Source organism: Bubalus kerabau, chromosome 4 (genome assembly GCF_029407905.1).
Source record: "Bubalus kerabau isolate K-KA32 ecotype Philippines breed swamp buffalo chromosome 4, PCC_UOA_SB_1v2, whole genome shotgun sequence".
Classification (NCBI taxonomy): Eukaryota; Metazoa; Chordata; class Mammalia; order Artiodactyla; family Bovidae; genus Bubalus; species Bubalus kerabau.
In genome coordinates, this window is record NC_073627.1 from 169,408,063 (window position 1) to 169,427,423 (window position 19,361).

The 19,361-nt window shown below is 40.5% G+C and overlaps 1 protein-coding gene and 1 non-coding gene across 5 annotated transcripts in view; one reads left to right on the forward strand and one right to left on the reverse strand.

Moving 5' to 3' along the window:
* Nucleotides 1-19,361, forward strand: part of PALM2AKAP2 (PALM2 and AKAP2 fusion) — a 512,284-nt gene that overhangs the window by 407,472 nt on the left and 85,451 nt on the right. The window lies entirely within an intron of this gene.
* On the reverse strand, nucleotides 9,532-9,634 carry LOC129651871 (U6 spliceosomal RNA). Its single transcript, XR_008714375.1, has one exon. It is a non-coding gene; the product is annotated as a U6 spliceosomal RNA (small nuclear RNA).

Sequence of the window (19,361 nt, forward strand, 5' to 3'; positions counted from 1 at the left end):
TGCCTAGGAAATCTCTATGGACAGAGGAGCCTGGCGGGCTGCAGTCCATGGGGTAGCAAAGAGCTGGACACAACTGAGCACAAGAAAACTTAAAAAAATCAAATTGATGGTTTTGCTAAGTAAATATTTTTCTATATGAGGGTGCCCTAAGGTATTCTAGAATGTAGGTCTAGGATACATCTGGCTGCTGCATTACTCTGTTCCTGTTTGTCTGCTTGGTATTTCCTACCCAGAGGTCCACGGACTTCAAGGCAATTGAATCCATTATTACCCATGGAAAAAAAAAAACTGAGTCTGCCTTGCCCCAACAATAGATTTCTCTTTAAAAAAAAAAAGGCATTTGAGAGGAGTGGGTGCGAACATAGGAATTTCCTCCTCCACCCTCACTGTTGCTGAGCTGTAAGCTAATATTGTGAGAGAGAAAAACAGTCAAGGTCTCAACTTTCCTTGCCATGCCACTTTGTAATTTTGTTTACTAGTGTTAATGAAGGTTTCCCTCCAGCATATGCTGGTTAAAGCTGACCTGTTTGTCCTTAGGTTTCAGACTAGGGGGCTTTGCTTCAATTAGCTAAAGGTGCCCAGGCTTCTTCTACTCCTCCTGGAGTTCTATTTACCCCTTGGTGTCTTTCGATCAGCTTTTCTGATCAAGAATTTATTTATTTACTCGGTCTGCTTATTTATTTACTTACTGATTTATTCAGCCTGCTGGGGTGGGTAAAGGAATATTGTGCTACCTTTGAATGTACTCATATGTTTGCCATTACACGTGAAAATCAAACTTGGAGATTTCTTTTCTTTATTTAAATTTGGAGACTTTTCTTTTTGTCAAAATCTCTGAAGAAGGATAAGGCCGCGGTGTTTGAAATACTTTTGTGGCTTTTACCGGGGGAGGATTTAGCAAGTGCATTTCCCAGGTTGGGTTTAGATTCATATTTGTTTATGTTCCAAACTTTTTTCCCCTGTAATACCATAATTTTGAGTATCAGCAGAACTGGGGTCAGATCGTATTTCATGGAATGTGTAATCCTTTGGGGTTGTATATTTTACTCAAATAAACTTTCATGATGGCTTGTCTAAATAGGATGAAGTCTCCAGCAGGTTTCTTGGCTAATTTCATTCTTTGGCCAATTTTGTTCTTTTCCTGCTTTCCTGATCAGACTTCTGTCCAACACCCCTTGAAATGGGCAACTGAATAGGGTGAAAGTAAAGATTTGGAGTGGTGGTGCAGTTACTTGAGGTATTTGGGCTTGATATTATCTGATGGCAATACTAAAGCGATATAGGAACCCCTGCTTGAGGTATTTGGGCTTGATATTATCTGATGGCAATACTAAAGCGATATAGGAACCCCTGCTTGCGCTGCCCCAGCTGTGGGTCTGGGGTGCTCTCCCGTGGTGGAGAGGCGCTCTTCCGTTGGTTGTCTCACTTCTGGGCACCAGAAATATTAGCCCTTGGTTAACAGAGTGTAGGACGGCCCACCTCGGAAGGACCTTAGAATACAGAAACGAGAATAGAGTGTAGGAAGGAAGTTGACTGTTTTCAGTGACAGCTCGACCTAATTTGCAAACTGTTATGTTCTAAAGCTATAGAGTAATCCACAGACTAATAATCCTAGTCAAAGGGCTAGGTTGTAGGGAAAGAATCCTGTAGAACTGAGGCGTTCAGAACAACTTGATCAAGTTACTCTACCTCCCGAAGCCTTGATTTTGCAAACTGCAAAATGGGGCTAATGATACAGATGATTAGTGGTTTCTGTGCAGGAACCAATCCAGAGTAGCTGGTGAAATGAAAACATGCATTTTCAATAATATGCTTTTAATAAATGTAAATTTCTCTCCTTCAACCATTCAGGATCAAGTAAGTTGCCATGTAGAAGTGTTTTGGAAACTATGGATATTAATTATTATTTGACTCTTAGTTGACTTAAACATTTGTTTGTCCTAGGAATAGAGAAAAATATCCTTTGATCATGAGACAGGTGCATTTTTAGTATGTTAAAACCACTGCCTGTCTTTCTTGTGGCTTACTAATGTGGGTAGTTTCAACCCTTCCATATTCTCAATGGCACAGAACCTTCAGCTCTTTTAATCAAGTAGGTTCTAAAGCTGTAGGATGACTGGGAGGCACTGATGAAATGACAGCTTCCAAACAGCCTATCGGCCTCACAGAACCTGTGGCTCTGGGAAGACAAGTGAGGCAGACTTAGAGCCATAATGAAGTGACTCCCAGTGGTCCCCTCACACTCCCTGCTTTCCACTTAGTCTGATTTATCAGGAGTGATGTGAACATGATTCAGAAATAGTTTTATGAGAATTCTTCTTGTGGTTGAATCATATCTGGTGGCTTTTTCCATTTTTTCTAATGTTATCTGATTAGCTCAGGGAAGCCGAACTTTATTGTCCTGACTCATTGAGGGAAGCTGCTTGCTCATGAATGGGGAGACCCTGGGGAGGAAGAGGGTTGGCAGGCATTCCCACCTGATGGGTATCCTGGAAAATTCTAGGGAGGGGAGCATGTGACACGACTTCCATCAAAGTCTTACTAAAACCTTGCAGACGACTCGTTGTGGAAACACTTTGACCTGCGTTAATACACTCCTCTTTCCCTGAGAGGAGGCTGAGCTGACATCACCCTGTCCCATTTTGCACAGTAAGAAACTGAGTCTCAGACATGCTAAGGGAATGGCTTAGCATCCCACACTTAGATCTGATGATATTTCAGATGGGTACAGAGCACCAAAGTTAGAGGAGAATGGGAAATTTAGAAAGAGGTTCTCTTTCTACTTTAAACTTTTCTCTATTGGCTGGATAGCTTCCAAAGAGTTATGATAATTGTTTTTAAAACTAAAAATGTGTTATATTTATGTTTATGATTCAACTTTAAGGAATTGAAAAAGGACCTAATTAATCCTTTAGTTCAGTTCAGTTCAGTCGCTCAGTCATGTCCAACTCTTTGCAACCCCATGGACTGTAGCATGCTAGGCTTCCCTGTCCATCACGAACTCCCAGAGCTTACTCAAACTCATGTCCATTGAGTCGGTGATGCCATCCAACTGTTTCATCCTCTGTCTTCCCCTTCTTCTCCTGCCCTCAATCTTTCCCAGCATCAGGGTCTTTTCAAATGAGTCAGTTCTTCACATCAGGTGGCCAAAGTATTGGAGTTTCAGCTTCAGCATCAGTCCTTCCAATGAATATTCAGGACTGATTTTCTTTAGGATTGACTGATTAGATCTCCTTGCAGTCCAAGGGACTCTCAAGAGTCTTCTCCAACACCACAGTTCAAAAGCATCAATTCTTTGGCGCTAGCTTTCTTTGCAGTCCAACTATCACATCCATACATGACTACTGGAAAAACTATAGCTTTGACTAGATAGACCTTTGTCAGCAAAGTAATGTCTCTGCTTTTTAGTATGCTATGTAGGTTGGTCATAGCTTTTCTTCCAAGGAGCAAGTGTCTTTTAATTTCATGGCTGCAGTCACCATCTGCAGTGATTTTGGAGCCCCAAAAGAAAAAGTCTGTCACTGTTTCCATTGTTTCCCCATCTATTTGCCATGAAGTAATGGGACCGAATGCCATGATCTTCGTTTTCTGAATGTTGAGTTTTAAGCCAACTTTTTTACTCTCTTCTTTCACTTTCATCAAGAAGCTCTTTAGTTCCTCTTTGCTTTCTGCCACATAGGTGGTGTCATCTGCATATCTGAGGGTATTGATATTTCTCCTGGCAGTCTTGATTCCAGCTTTTGCTTCATCCAGCCTGGCATTTTACATGATGTACTCTGCAAATAAGTTAAATAAGCAGGGTGACAATATACAGCCTTGACGTACTCCTTTCCTAATTTGGAACCAGTCTGTTGTTCTATGTCCGGTTCTAACTGTTGCTTTGTGACCTGCATACAGATTTCTCAGGAGACAGGTAAAGTGGTCTGGTATTCCCATCTCTTTAACAGTTTTCCACAGTCAAACTCTTTGGCGTATTCAGTAAAGCAGAAATAGATGTTTTTCTGGAATTCTCTTGCTTTTTCAATGATCTAATGGATGTTGGCAATTTGATCTCTGGTTCCTCTGCCTTTTCTAAATCCAGCTTGAACATGTGGAAGTTCACAGTTCACATTCTGTTGAAGCCTGACTTGGAGAATTTTGAGCATTACTTTGCTAGCGGGTGAGATGAGTGCAGTTGTGCGGTAGGTTTGAACATTCTTTGGCATTGCCTGTCTTTGGGATTGGAATAAAAACTGACCTTTTCCAGTCCTGTGGCCACGGCTGAGTTTTCCAAATTTGCTGACATACCGAGTGCAGCACTTTCACAGCATCATCGTTTAGGATTTGAAATAGCTCCACTGGAATTCCATAACTTCCACTAGCTTTGTTCTTAGGGATGCTTCCTCAGGCCCACTTGACTTCGCATTCCAGGATGTCTGCCTCTAGGTGAGCGATCGCAGCATCGTGGTTATCTGGGTCATGAGGATCTTTTTTGTACAGTTCTTCCGTGTATTGTTGCCACCTCTTCTTGATATCTTCTGCTTCTGTTAGGTCCATACCTTTTCTATCCTTTATGTGCCTTTGTTAGTTCAGTCCTCTCATTTTTACGGATCAGAAGACTTGTGTCGTTAAGTAATTTGGTCAGGGTGATACACAAACTGACATGTGGTACAAAGTATATTTCAAAAACTTAGTCGACGAAGTGTGATTATTTAAGCTCTGTATTCTACTAAATGCATGTTTACCTGCCTGGACTAGCCCAGATGACTCTGGCTGTACGTTGACAGAAAGGCTCCTGACCTTTGGCTTTGGGCTCTGTGAGACCCGGGTGGGAACTTGGTGCTTCTTGGTACCTTCATGACCTTGGGGCACATGACCCTTCTTCCTTACATCTATTTCTTCATCTGCAAATGGGAATTATAATTCCCATCTTGCAAGGTTTGAATTAGACATTAGATGCAGTGAATTAGTAGAATCCATTGGAAATTACCATTTTTGTAGATTAAGATGGTCCGGTATTAGAAATTTCATATAGTTTAACCTAAAATATAAAGGGGGCTTCGCTGATGGCTCAGTGGTGAATAACCTGCCTGCCAATGCAGGAGACTCGGGTTCAATCCCTGGATCGGGAAGATCCCCTGGAGAAGGAAATGGCAACCACTGCATTATTCTTGCCTGGGAAATCTGATGAACAGAGGAGCCTGGCAGACTACAATTCATGGGATCACAAAAGAGTTGGACATGACTTAGAGACTGAAATACAACAAGAAAATATAAAGAGTCTAATAGATACTTGGTAAATAGTAACTGTTCAACTTGTAATACAGGATGAAATAGAATCTTTATGGATATTATAGAGTGGTCCCAAATATTTTCTTTTCTCAAGGAAACTATAAAGATGAAAATGACTCTGCATTTTCTTAAATTTTACAAGTACTCACTGCCTTTGGAAAGCCTTCTTACTTGAGCACCACCCACCACAGGACGTGTTTCATCTTTTGATGTCTTTGGTAGTTCATGGCTCAGTTGACTTTCTTCTGTTGCTCCTGGGGTCAGGTCCTGTATAATTCCTCCTTCTGGTTTTCTTTCATTGATGATCAATTATTTTTAGGTTAGAAACTTTTCTGCGCAACAGCTGCCCTGCCTCACTGATGCATGGAAAATGAGTATACTCTCAGGGTTTTTGGTACTGTTATTGTTTCCTATTGGGTAAATTTTGGCTAAAACTCTGTAAAATTCACTTAGACGCAGTAGTATTTTGGAGTTCTAAGAACCTGTGGATGACTTTTGGGATACCTGTGTTCTGGATATCACTGTGATATTAACTGTTTTGCCTTGGACTCCATATGATTCATTTAACAATATACAAGATCTATAAGATCATTGTAAGTAAGAAAAAATGCTTGCTTATGATTTTTTCTTGTCAATATACATAGATAGTGCAGAGAGTGAGTGGTAGGGAAACACTGAGGGGTGAGTTATTATTAGTTCATATTATTATTTCATTGTATTGTATTCCAGTGTTTTATTATCATAAATTTTCTCTGAACCAATATAACACTACATTCAAGGAAGTGTATTGCTTAATCCAGTTGATAAAAGAACTTTCAACCATGTTTCATTATAAAACCATTGACATAGGTTGGGGGCGGGATGTGTGGAGAAATAGAAAAGAAAAATGAGAAAATCTTTATCTTCATCATTTTCCATAGACTTCAACCCAATTGTCTACTCCCTAAAGTGACAGGCTATGCCTTTTTGTTTGTTGTCTTTTGAATGATTAAGAAAAAGGAAGCTGACATTTGTGTAAAATTTAACTCAGTCAACAACTTCGGATGCCTGGGTGATACATGTCACTCTGCACACATTTTCAAGATTTATCTTGTTTCATTAAAACTGTAGACATATGTCATCTGTTTTACTTGTCTACATAGTTTTATTATTAGGCAACTTAGTAGTCTTATAATCTAGGTAAAAACAAAATAGAAGAAATGGGAAAATTGGAAGAATAAATTCCACCACGTCCAGTGCAGCAGTGGCAGTCAGTAATACTGAAATATGAAAGGATCAGGTTGGTTGAGAGCAACATGGGTTGAGAGAGAATTAGGAAATAGTCCTCCTTAGATGCGCTATTAAGAAACCAGATCTAAGGTAGTAACATTCAAACTTTTTTTAAAAGTTTCATCATTTAGTTACATTTCCCAGGTGGCCACTAGAGAATGGATTTGGGGGTGCTTGCAGGTGGTCCAAGGCCAGTGAGGACTTCTGAGGGCAGTGGTGGAGGGGGCAACAAAGAAGAACACATTTGTTCTCCCCTGGCCTTTCACGTGACCCCTCCTTGGCTCCCTTCCCACTCTTCCTCCTTTTGTCTTTTTCTCTGCTGTGAGTGAGGGCAGGATTCCATGGCAGCCTTTCAAGATATGCCCTTAGCTTATGCTCTGGGAATTTACCCAGTGAATTCTTGCTTCTCATAAATAGTAACCCATGCCCATCAGCCAAGGTGGCACATAAGAGAAACAGGCTGGGATGTCCAGGACCAGGCTGGGATGTCCAGGACCAGACTGCTAACACTGAATCAGGGCTCATGGTAGCCCTGCGCTTTCTGCCTGTGTATGAAGGACAGAGGAGAGCTGAGCTTAGACCACGAGGGCAAAAGGAGCCTCTCCATACACCCTGTAGCCATGCTGGGATGGTTTGGAGTGATGAACTCACTCTGGACCAGCTCCACATCTTGTCTGGCAGGTCACCAAGCAGAATGGGACAGTCCCTGATTGATCAGCGGTCTCCCAAAACTGTCTTCTGCTAAGTTTGGACTGTTCTAGAATCATGCCGGTGACAGAATTTGCCTATGGTGTCATTTGTGAAAAAGGGAAAAAAAAAACTGAAGGGGGACCTGAGAGACATGACCTGTCCTGGGTCCTCCATGGTCTGAGAATGGCACTAAGGGTTTGAAGGAAGGGAAGGGGATGAGGATGGGGAGGACATTGGTTGACAGAATTAGGAAACAGTCCTCCTTATGTGCAGAAGCCATGTCTTATTTGGGGAAGCAGTGTTTATATAGCGTAAATGCTCTAGAGGTATATGGACCACCAGGAGGCATAATCTTCCATGTTGATGCCTGCCCAGATATCCCACCTCAGACAGCAGCCAGCTCTTAGACCTACACTTTGATTCAATGACTCTTCCTTAAATCTTGCTGTCACCTCATAGGCTACTTAATTCATTTCCCCTCTGGAGTTTGGCCCCAACTCCACCTTGGTCGTTACCACAAATGACCCTCTTTCTTGGGCTCAGCCAGCTGGCTTTCCTCTTTCATTCCTTGCTTCACTTAGCATGTAGACTTCAATGTGAGACTCTAGGAGCATTTCATTAGAAAATGGAAATCTGAGACAATCAGGAAGAGTAGAAATACATCCCTGTTTATCCTTAGGTCCAAGAATCCACACAGCAACCAACTCAAACTGTTAAGTATTGCCTTAGGAAAGATTTCTGCCACTGTGCTTGCCAGGTACAAGAAAGGAAAATTACAATTGATTCTGCATTGCTCTCAGAATATCCTCATCATACATTTTCAAGCATAGAATGAGACTTTGTGTAAAACCCTGAAACTTCTATCTCTATCTGCAAGTCCATCTTAATGACAGATTCCCTGTTCTGAGCAAGAATGTGTCATCGCTGGTCTTATGTTTTCAGATAAACACAAAGCTTTGGGGGGAAAAATGCTTAAGTAAAAAGACTAAGGGTTGATCTCCCATGGGAGTTCCTGAAGCCTCTCTCAACAGAAACATTTGAAACAAGTCTTGTGACCTGGCCTAAGCGTTGCCATGGCTGACACATTTATAGTGTGTTCTACAAAGACCTATTTGTGATCCACAGACTTGGGTCATGGTTAGCCTAGCCTGCTTTATCTCAGTTAAAAGACTTTTGTTGAAAGAACAAACAAGGAAGTTCACTTGAGTCTGCTACTGCTAAGTCACTTCAGTCGTGTCCGACTCTGTGCGACCCCATAGACGGCAGCCCACCAGGCTCCCCCGTCCCCGGGATTCTCTAGGCAAGAACACTGGAGTGGGTTGCCATTTCCTTCTCCAATGCATGAAAGTGAAAAGTGAAAGTGAAGTCGCTGAGTCGGGTCTGACTCTTCGCGACCCCATGGACTGTAGCCTACCAGGCTCCTCCATCCATGGGATTTTCCAGGCAAGAGTACTGGAGTGGGGTGCCATTGCCTTCTCTGCACATGAGTCTAGAATGTATTTTAATAAAGAAGATGTGGTACATATATATAATGGAATATTCAATTCAGTGAGTTCAATCACTCAGTCGTGATCAATTGCTCAGTCGTGTCTGACTCTTTGCGACCCCATGGACTGCAGCATGCCAGGCCTCCCTGTCTATCACCAACTCCTAGAGCTTGCTCAAACTCATGTCCAGTCCATCCAGTGAGTGATGTCATCCAACCATCTCATCCTTTGTTGTACCCTTTTCCTCCCACCTTCAATCTTTCCCAGCATCAGGGTCTTTTCCAGTGACTCAGTTCTTCACATCAGGTGGCCAAAGTATTGGAGCTTCAGCATCAGTCCTTCCAATGAATACTCAGGACTGATTTCCTTTAGGATGGACTGGTTGTATCTCCTTGCAGTCCAAGGGACTCTCAAGAGTCTTCTCTAACATCACAGTTCAAAAGCATCAGTTCTTTAGCGCTCAGCTTTCTTTATGGTCCAACTCTCACATCCATACATGACAACTGGAAAAGCCATTGCTTTGACTATATGGACCTTTGTCCGTAAAGTAATGTCTCTGCTTTTTAATATGCTGTCTAGGTTGGTCACAGCTTTTCTTCCAAGGAGCAAGCATCTGTTAATTTCATGGCTGCAGTCACCATCTGCAGTCATTTTGGAGCCCAAGAAAATAAAGTCTGTCACTGTTTTCATTATTTCCCCATCTATTTGCCATGAAGTGATGGGGCCGGATCCCATGATCTTTTTTTTTTAAACTTATGTATTTTTTAATTGAAAGATAATGGCTTTACAGAATTTTGTGTTTTCTGTCAAACCTAAAAATGTGGAATGCTTCACAAACTTGTGTGTCATCTTTGTGCAGGGGCCATACTAATCTTCTCTGTATTCCAATTTAGTATATGTGTTGCCAAAGTGAGCACGATCTTCATTTTTTGAATATTGAGTTTTAAGCCAGCTTTTTCACTCTCCTCTTTCACTTTCATCAAGAGACTCTAGTTCCTCTTCACTTTCAGCTATAAGAGTGGTATCATCTTCATATCTAAGGTTATTGATATTTCTCCCAGCAATCTTGATTCCAGCTTGTGCTTCATTCAGTCTGACATTTTGCATGATGTACTCTGCATATAAGTTAAATAAGCAAGGTGACAATATACAGCCTTGATGTGCTCCTTTCCCAACATGGAACCAGTCCGTTGTTCCATGTCTGGTTCTAACTGGAGTGGAATATTTCTCAGTCATTAAAAAGAGGGCTTCCCTGGTGGCTCAGATGGTAAAGAATCTGTCTGCAATGCAGGAGACCCAGGTTTGATCCCTGGGTTGGGAAGATCTCCTGGAGAAGGGAATGGCTAACTACTCCAATATTTCTGCATGGAGAATTCCATGGACAGAGGAGCCTGGCAGGCTGTAGTCCATGGGGTCACAAAAAGCTGCACACGACTGAGCTACTAACACATTAAAAAGAATGAGGTAATGCTATTTGCATGCTGCATGGATGGACCTAGAGATTATCATACTAAATGAAGTAAGTCAGAGGAGAAAAACAAATACCATATGATATCACTTATATGTGGAATCTAAACTACAACACAAACTGAACCTATCTATGAAACAAAAATAGACTCCCTGATGTAGAGAACAGATTTGTGCTTGCCACTGGGGATGGAAATGGAGGAGGGAATGATCGGGAGTTTGGGATTCAGTTCAGTTCTGTTCAGTCACTCAGTCGTGCCTGACTCTTTGCGACCCTATGAACCGCAGTGCGCCAGGCCTCCCTGTCCATCACCAACTCATGTCCATTGAGTTGGTGATGCCATCCAACCATCTCATCCTCTGTCGGGGATTAGCGGATGCAAACTATTATATATAGGAAGGATAAACAAGGTCCTAATGTATAGCCCAGGGAATTATATTCAATATTCTGTGATAAACTATAATGGAAAAGAATATGAAAAAGAATGTGTCTAACTGAGTCACTTTGCTGTGCAGCAGCATCAGAAATTAACACAGCATTGTAAATCAACTATATTTCAATAAAATTGTTTTTTTCAAAAAGAATGTATTTTAGATGCCAGCTCCAAGGGTAGAACTAAAGGGCAAATAATATTAAGTTTTCACAGTTTCTCCAGGGACGTGGGTTCACAACCAGACATCATCACTTCTATATAAAAAACTTCCCTTAAAAGTCTTTTCTCTGTGTAGGTTCTAAAAACAATTTGGGGGGGTACTATATTTCTTAAATATAACTAGCAAATATATTATACAGATGTATCTAGTTTTTTCTGAAGGGTACGTTGATTGCATAAACTTTTAACTGTCCTATTGTTCCATCAGGATGTTTATATAGCTTCATGTATCTCTCCACAAAGTACATATTAATTACAGAGGGAACAGAGTAAATACAAAGTGGAGGAACCTGGCAGACAGCACCATAGTCACAAATTAAATTTAACACCATCAGTAATTAGACAAACTGACATTGATCACCATCCAATGAAATGAGCAAGAGAAAAACACAGCATCACTTCTGTGCTCTTCCTACAAAAACCAGTGATTTGGCTCTAACCATGAGAAAATATCAGATAGTGCCAAACTGAAGAGCATTCAACAAGATGACTGGCTTGTAATTTTTTTTAAGCATCAAGATTATGAAAAAACCAAGAAAGTGCCCCGAATTGAAGGAGACTAAAGAAACATGAGAATTAATGCCACATGGGACCCTAGATTGAACCATTTTGTTGATAACAATATCATTGAGATAACTGTTAAAGTTTAGATGGTAGGATTCTGTCAGTGTTAATTCCATGATCTGGAAGCTGTACTGTGGCTAGGTAGGTTAAAAAAAGACAAAGTCCTTATTTTTAGGAAATGTACACTGAAGTATTAGGAATAATGAGCCTTAGGTTTACAATTGGCTCCAATGGTTTAGAAAAAAATTACATACACATGCATTCTAATAATGTCTTAAGGTAACAGACATTATTGTAGGAGATGAACTAGAAGGGGACAGTGATTTCTGCTGTCAGTTTCACAAGCTTGAGAAAGTTCTGGCTGAGGCTGGGAGTGCCAGTGTTTGCATGCACGATCCTGTAGTCTGCCCCCGCTTTTCTGAGATTTGAGTGGAAAGTAATTTCAAATATGTTGTGAAATTTACTAATGTGAAATTGCTGCTGTAAACAGTATTTAATCTGTTTAAGGCTTAGAGGTCTTATCTTCAGATTCCTCTGACATGAAGTATTAAGCCTGTACGTAGAAGTGTTCGAAGACTAAATTAGATGTGTGTGTAATTCATATAAGCTTATAATTTATCTATAATACTTGTTCTCCTGATTATCAAAATACTACTATAAAAAAATGTAGATACACAAGAAGTATAAAACAATAAGAAGAAAATAAAGTCTAAATAGAATATCACCACTTAGAAACTACAGGCCACTGGTAATATTTAGGCTTATTTATTTCTAATATGTATATTTTTAAACTGTACCCATTCTTGAGATGTCTTCCTGAGTATATAGTTTTTACTACAATTCAAAAATATTAAATACCAAAAAATTTAATACCAAAAAATATTAAATTCAAAAATATAAAACACTAGTTTTATATCCTAATGTTTTTATTCATTTTAGCCTAAGCAATTTCTCATTAACAAAATTTCATTTAAAAATTTATTTATTTTTTAATTGAAGGATAATTGCTTTACAGAATTTTGTTGTTTCCTGTCAAACTTCAGAGGTTTGTGATACATTTTTTAAGTTTATCATTTTAAAATAACTTTCAGCTTAGAAAAGAGCTGCAAGACTAATATAAAGAGTTTTCATGTTTCTCTCACCAGTTGTTAACATTTCTCATAGTTCAGTTCAGTTCAGTTGCTCAGTTGTGTCCGACTCCTCGCAACCCCATGAATCGCAGCATGCCAGGTCTCCCTGTCCATCACCAACTCCCGGAATTCACTGAGACTCACGTCCATCGAGTTAGTGATGCCATCCAGCCATCTCATCCTCTGTCGTCCCCTTCTCCTCCTGCCCCCAATCCCTCCCAGCATCAGGGTCTTTTCCAATGAGTCAACTCTTCGTATGAGGTGGCCAAAGTATTGGAGTTTCAGCTTTAGTATCAGTCCTTCCAATGAACACCCAGGACTGATCTCCTTTAGAATGGACTGGTTGGATCTCCTTGCAGTCCAAGGGACTCTCAAGAGTCTTCTCCAACACCACAGTTTAAAAGCATCAATTCTTTGGTGCTCAGCTTTCTTCACAGTCCAACTCTCACATCCATACATGACCACTGGAAAAACCATAGCCTTGACTGGACTGACCTTTGTTGGCAAAGTAATGTCTCTGCTTTAGAATATGCTATCTATGTTGGTCATAACTTTCCTTCCAAGGAGTAGGCATTTTTTAATTTCATGGCTGCAGTCACCATCTGCTGTGATTTTGGAGCCCCCCAAAAATAAAGTCTGAGTATTTCCCCATGTATTTCCCATGAAGTAATGGGACCAGATGCCATGATCTTCATTTTCTGAATGTTGAGCTTTAAGCCAACTTTTTCATAGTTACTTTGTCTTCATGTTCATGTATATGTGAATTTACATATATAATGTATTATTATACATATTTGGGAGTTTGTGGCTCAGATGATAAAGAATCTGCCCCTCTATGGGGGAGATCCAGGTTCGATCCCTGGGTCGGGAAGATCCCTTGGAGAAGGAAATGGCAATCCACTCCAGTATTCTTGCCTAAAGAATTTCATGGACAGATGAGCCTGGTGGTTATAGTCCATGGGGTCGCAAGGAGTTAGACACAACATATTTAGATATTAATTTTAATACTCCTTTTTCTGAACCATTTAAAAATAAGTTGAAGACCTCATGTTATTTTATATAATCAAAATAAAGTATGAAAATTCAGGAAATTTGATACTGATACAGTACTAATATATAAACTCCATTTTTATATATTGTCAATTTTTCTCCAAAATGCCCTTTATAGCAATATTTTTTTAATCTCAAAACCAGGATCCAATTCAGGGTCATTTAGATGTCATGTCGCCTTAGCCTCTTTTCATCAAGAAAAGTTTTTCAGCCCTTCTCTTGACATTGACATTTGTGAAGAGTATAGGCAGTGTCCCCTACACATGGTCACAGTAGCTACAAAACATTCTGTTGAAAGTTATTTAGATAATGGTTTATGTTGGGTGGTTTGGTGGCTTCCAGATGTTTGCCTTTATAAATAATATTGCAGTGAACAGCCTTATACTTAAAGCTTTTGTAAGCAGTCCTCATTATTTTTGTTTAATGAAATCCTGGAAATGAAAATGCTGGGTAAAATTACCCTCTAATAAGGGAAAAAAAAACTGCTTGGTTTCTTTTTTAAAAAAAGAGGAGAAAATGCTGGGTAAATAGGCTTGGGTATGGAAACGTGTTTCCAAATTGCTTTTCAGAAGAGTGAAAAGGGCGAAAAGGGCAATAAAAAAAACCACATCAGTACCTATGGAATATATTTTATGTTGTTAATGTTTTTCAAGTTTTCTCTTACATTTCTGTTAGATGGGCTGTGTTACATAAAAATGCAAGGTCCTAAATTATGCGCACATGTTTAGAAGTATAGAGAAAGCAGGGTCACCAAAGCTGCTTCTGAGTGTGCAGGCAAGCCAGTTGTTCTGGGTTGCTTGTTCATTTGAAACTGATCCTGGCTTCTATTGAGGTAAGATACTTGTATCTTTGTTGGGTCTCCCTTTCACTGCCTGTATAGATAAAGCTTGAATGTTTATTGTATGGGCATTTCTTAACATTTAGCACATGAGTAAGGTGAAGAATCCACCTGCAATGTGGGCGATCTGGGTCTGATCCCTGGATTGGGAAGATCCCCTGGAGAAGGGAAAGGCTACCCACTCCAGTATTCTGGCCTGGAGAATTCCATGAACTGGTGCATGGGGTCGCAACGAGTCGGACACGACTGAGCGACTTGCACTTGCACTTTCAAGGCAGTCATACAGAGCGTATGATGGCACTTGTGTCAGAAATGATGCTAGTAGACCTTTGTTCTATGAAGTGGATACATTTGGTGGCAAGCTCTCAGTCAGAGTTTTGAGAAACAGCGCTCTTAGTAATTAACAACATAAACTCTGGAGCCTGACTCTTGACTTACCATTTACTTACCATTTACTTACCATAAGTCTTAGCTTACCACTTACTGTGTGACAATGGGCAATCCCTTAACCTCTCTGAGCCTTGATTCCTTTGTCTGTAAAAGGGGGATCATAGTGGTACCCATCTAATACAGTAGTTGTGAGGACTAGATGAAATAACACATAGAAAGCTCCTAGTGGGGCTCATTCAGTGTTCACTTTTATGTTTATTGTGACCTTACATTCACCTTGTGGCTGTGCTATGCAGTGGCAAAATCACTTTTCCATCTTGTGAGGTGAGTAAGGCAGGTATTAGTTCTTCCCTTAGATAGATGGGAAATCCCAGGCTCAGAAACTGAGCTGTGAGCTGCCAAGGCTGTGTGTGTGAGTCTGGGAGGACATCTCTGTTCTCTGACTCACAGGTCAAGGCTCTTGTTCCTGAGATCCGCCTGTTTCATAACTATACCCGGAAGTCCAAACGTGTTTGGGCAAACGTTGAATCAACCCAGGATACGTCTTGATATAGACCAGGCACCAGCAAACGTTTCTGTAAAGAGCAGGCAGTAAATATTTTAGGCTTTGCTGGCCATGCAGTCCATGTTGCAATTACAGACCTCTGCTCTGCCTTTAGAACTTGAAAACTGCCACAGCCAATATGTAAATAAAAGGGTGTGGCTTTGTTCCAGTAACATGGCATTTACAAGAACCCATGGCAGCCAGATTTGGTTCCTGCACGGGCTATATTTTCTTAATCAACCCCTGATTTAGACAGTCAGTATACTTCTGGAGATGATGGTGGGGGAAGGGGATTTCATTATGTTGGCCACGTATGAATCTTTTTTGAATCCTCAGACATCTTGAGAAAGGCACCAGTGGCTTAGGCCTGGCACTTAGTAGGTACATGAGTGCATGAGCGCAAACGTGCTAAGTTGCTTCAGTTTTGTCTGACTCTGAGACCCCATGGACTACAGCCCACCAGGCTCCTTTGTCCATGGGATTCTCCAAGGAAGAATCCTGGAGTGGGTTGCCATGCCCTCCTCCAGGGGCCAGGGATGGAACCTGAGTCCTTATGTCTCCTTCATTGGCAGGTGAGATCTTTACCACTAGGGCCACCACTGCTTGGCAAATACAATGAGAATTTCTTCTATCAGTCCATATTTTCCTATGGAGAATTTTTCTAAAGTTGTATATGCCTATATTTTTTAAAAAGATGATGGTATATTTAGCATCTGTGAATTTTTAGTTTTGTTTTTGCAACATGCCATTCTGAAATGACATAAAAAGCAGATTGGGAAAAGAATTCTTATTTGCAAATTTATGCAAACTTTTTTTTAGATATTCATAGTATTAGGTATCAGTTGGCTGTTTGATTTTCGTTCTCTTGCAGTGACAGTGATTTTTAATAAAAACTTTCCTTGGGGATTTAGACTGCTTTTGCTTTAATTAGAAGGCTATCTCATTTGTACTCGTACACTATTGTTGACTCAAGTAATTTAAAAAGTAAGGGCTGAAGACACATTTGTTCTTTCAAAAGTAAACAACTACTCTGTGACAGAGATAAGAACCAGCTTGTGGACACACATGGGGTTTGCTCCAAGAATATTTCTTGTGGTGTGGAAAATGGTAGTGGCAGCCTCTTGACCCTCAGGCCAGTGCGTTTATTTGTATTTGATCCATGAAAGCAACCCCATATGACAACTTGTTTAAGGAAATTTGCGTACTTAATTTGAAATATTTCCCTGGGCAGTCCAACCATGGCTGAATAAAGAGGTTTGCTTTTAAAATCAGTGCTTTGTTGCCTTCAATGATTATTCTGTATCAGCCTGCCAAGATTTATTATTTCCCATTTGTAGAATTTGATGGAAGTCTCACAGAATCTCCTGGCTACAGTCAGCATTTCATCTGAAAGGCAGCGAATAATACCTTCCTGTTGTACAGCAGGGAGTGAAAACATGTAGCTTTTAAAATTTTTATTTTTGGCCATGCGACTTGTGGGGTCTTAGTTCCCTGATTGGGGCTTAAACCTGTGCCCCCTGCAGTGGAAGCTTAAAGTCTTAACCACTAGACTGCCAGGAAATGCCTCTATGTAGCTTATTTTAATCTTCACACTGAGATGTTAGGTTAATTATCACTTTTGGTTTTCCCACGAGGAATTGTATGGAAAAGACGTGGATAGAATCATTGTGATCCGGCCGTTGGATGGACAGCATCGTCCTGCTCCGTTTTAGGGGGAAGCACAGCACCGCTCTGTGCGTGTCTCTCTGTTCTTGTTGCCTACGGGGAGAGATAGATGGCCACTTGGATTGGGAGCTTGAGGTTCCCTGTCTCAAAAAATACTTTTCGTCTCCCTCTCTTCATCATTCAGTTTCATGAACCTAACATTCTGACAGCTACCATATGCGAGGCACTGTGCTAGGCTGCCCTGGGGATAGAAACACGGAATTCATCACTAGTGTTAACCTGCTGCGTCCCAGAAGGGAGACCAGTGGTAGTCACTGGCATACTGGCAGGCAAGGTCTTCAGTGGCTTCTGTTTTTAGAAAAGAAAAAAACAATTGGAGGGTGGGAAAGTCATATAATCCATCAGTTTTTCATTTTTACATTTTATACCATTAAGAAAAGATTCTATAGAAGTTGCCAAGAAGATTGACAGTTTTAGGTAATCAAAATCATAGAGATGTAATGTCAGCTAGAATAAGCGATGGGAGTACAGCATAGCCTGTCTACTTCGCACACGTAGTGGTTATGATTGGACGTGGGAAGCGTGTATTTAGAGCACTGTCTTCCCCAGTCATTTTTCTGATCCCTCTGTCTGCAAAAGCTGTGCTTGCTGGTAACTTAGAAAGACTCGCACAGGCTGAATATTGAAAGTATTTTGAGCTCAGGAAACCAGTAAACAGAACGTTTAAGAGTCTGTGGTTGTGTTATTTTGCATCTTTCCAGAGATGAAATGGAAGGTACATTGAAAAAAGAAGTGAATGCAACCTGCTGTATAGCACAAGGAATTATACTCAATATTCTACAACTTATAAGGGAAAAGAATCTGAAAGCTTTTATATTTATTTATATACCTGAATCACTGTGCTGTACACCTGAAATTAACATAACTTTGCAGTAAAAGTGCAGAGACCTAACCACTGACCTGCCAGGGTGTCCTTCATATACAACACTGTAACTCAGTTATACTTCAGTTTTTAAAAGGGACTAAAATTTAAAAAATAACTGAAAAATAAAGTGAATCCAGTAAGTAGAAAGAAATACTGCTTCAACCTGGTAACATGCAGAAAGTGCTTTGGGAGTGTTACAGAAAGACTGTGTACCTTTTAGTAAACAAGAAAAGGTGATTCTTGCGACACTGTATTTACTTACTTTTCCAAAGCCTTCTAGAAGATACCTGTTTTGGAAAATCAGCCATACTAGCTTAGGTTGAAGGTTTTCCCCTTGATGGAAAGTAATGGAGCCAGTGATATTTTTCTCAGGGGAAACATTGATTACTTGCATGACAGCATTTCATCGAGAATTACTGTCATTTGCATTTGGAGGTTCACATTGTTAAAAAGAGAAATTTTGGAATGGCAAGGGTGGACTAGAATTGCGGCTTGTATGTTGTCTGTAATCATATATTCCTTTTCTTAGGAACCTGTTTTTCTTAGTGGATTATATTCTTAAAATAGAGCACACTGCATTTACTACCTGGCTTGGCGGGGCACAGCATCTGTTTACAGTTTGGGCTTATGGTCTGTGGACATGAACCTTTTCACAGACAATCCCAGGACTGAAAGGGCTCTTAAAGGTCAGCTAGTCCAGTCCCAGCATCCCCTTCCCAAGCAGTCTTTCTGCCAACAACTAGAGCCTGACTTTCCAGTGGTCATCCAGGCTTTATTTGGACAGTGCCCAGGTGACAGAAAATCCTCCCTTGTATGAACTGGAACCTCATGTTGGCGTCTCTTCTTGTGCTTCATCAGTGCTGGGAGTCTCACCGAGTCTGTGCAGTTAGGATATTAGAGATCTGAAGGAACATTTTCATGCTCGCACTACCTCTAGCCCACCCAGCCTTCTCCACCATGGCCCCCTTCTTCCATCTGTATTTCATTTGGTAGCTAAAGCCCTTTGCCACCAACCTTAATCTTAATGTATGGAATCAAGAAAGGAACCTGGTCCTACTCTAGAACATCACTTCTCTGGCTCTTAGTTTTACACTTTTGTTAATATGGCTGAAGGTAATATCTTAAAATGGGAGGGTCAGACTCTAAAGGGAGAAGCATTGTGTGGTAAATAAAGATCACCCCTGGAATCACCCGTGAAGTACAATCTATAGAAGAAACACAAGGTTTGGTGTCTGTAGCCCTTACAATAATTCTTATTATCCTAAGGTTTGAAACTACTGATCTGCTCTAAAGAATGGAATTGTTAAAAAAAAAAAATCTTATCGCAAAAGACTTCTGCATAACAAGAGAGGATTGAACTCATTCATCTCCCTTTGCTCCCAACCAAACAAAACCTTTCAGAGGGAGGTATTATTATA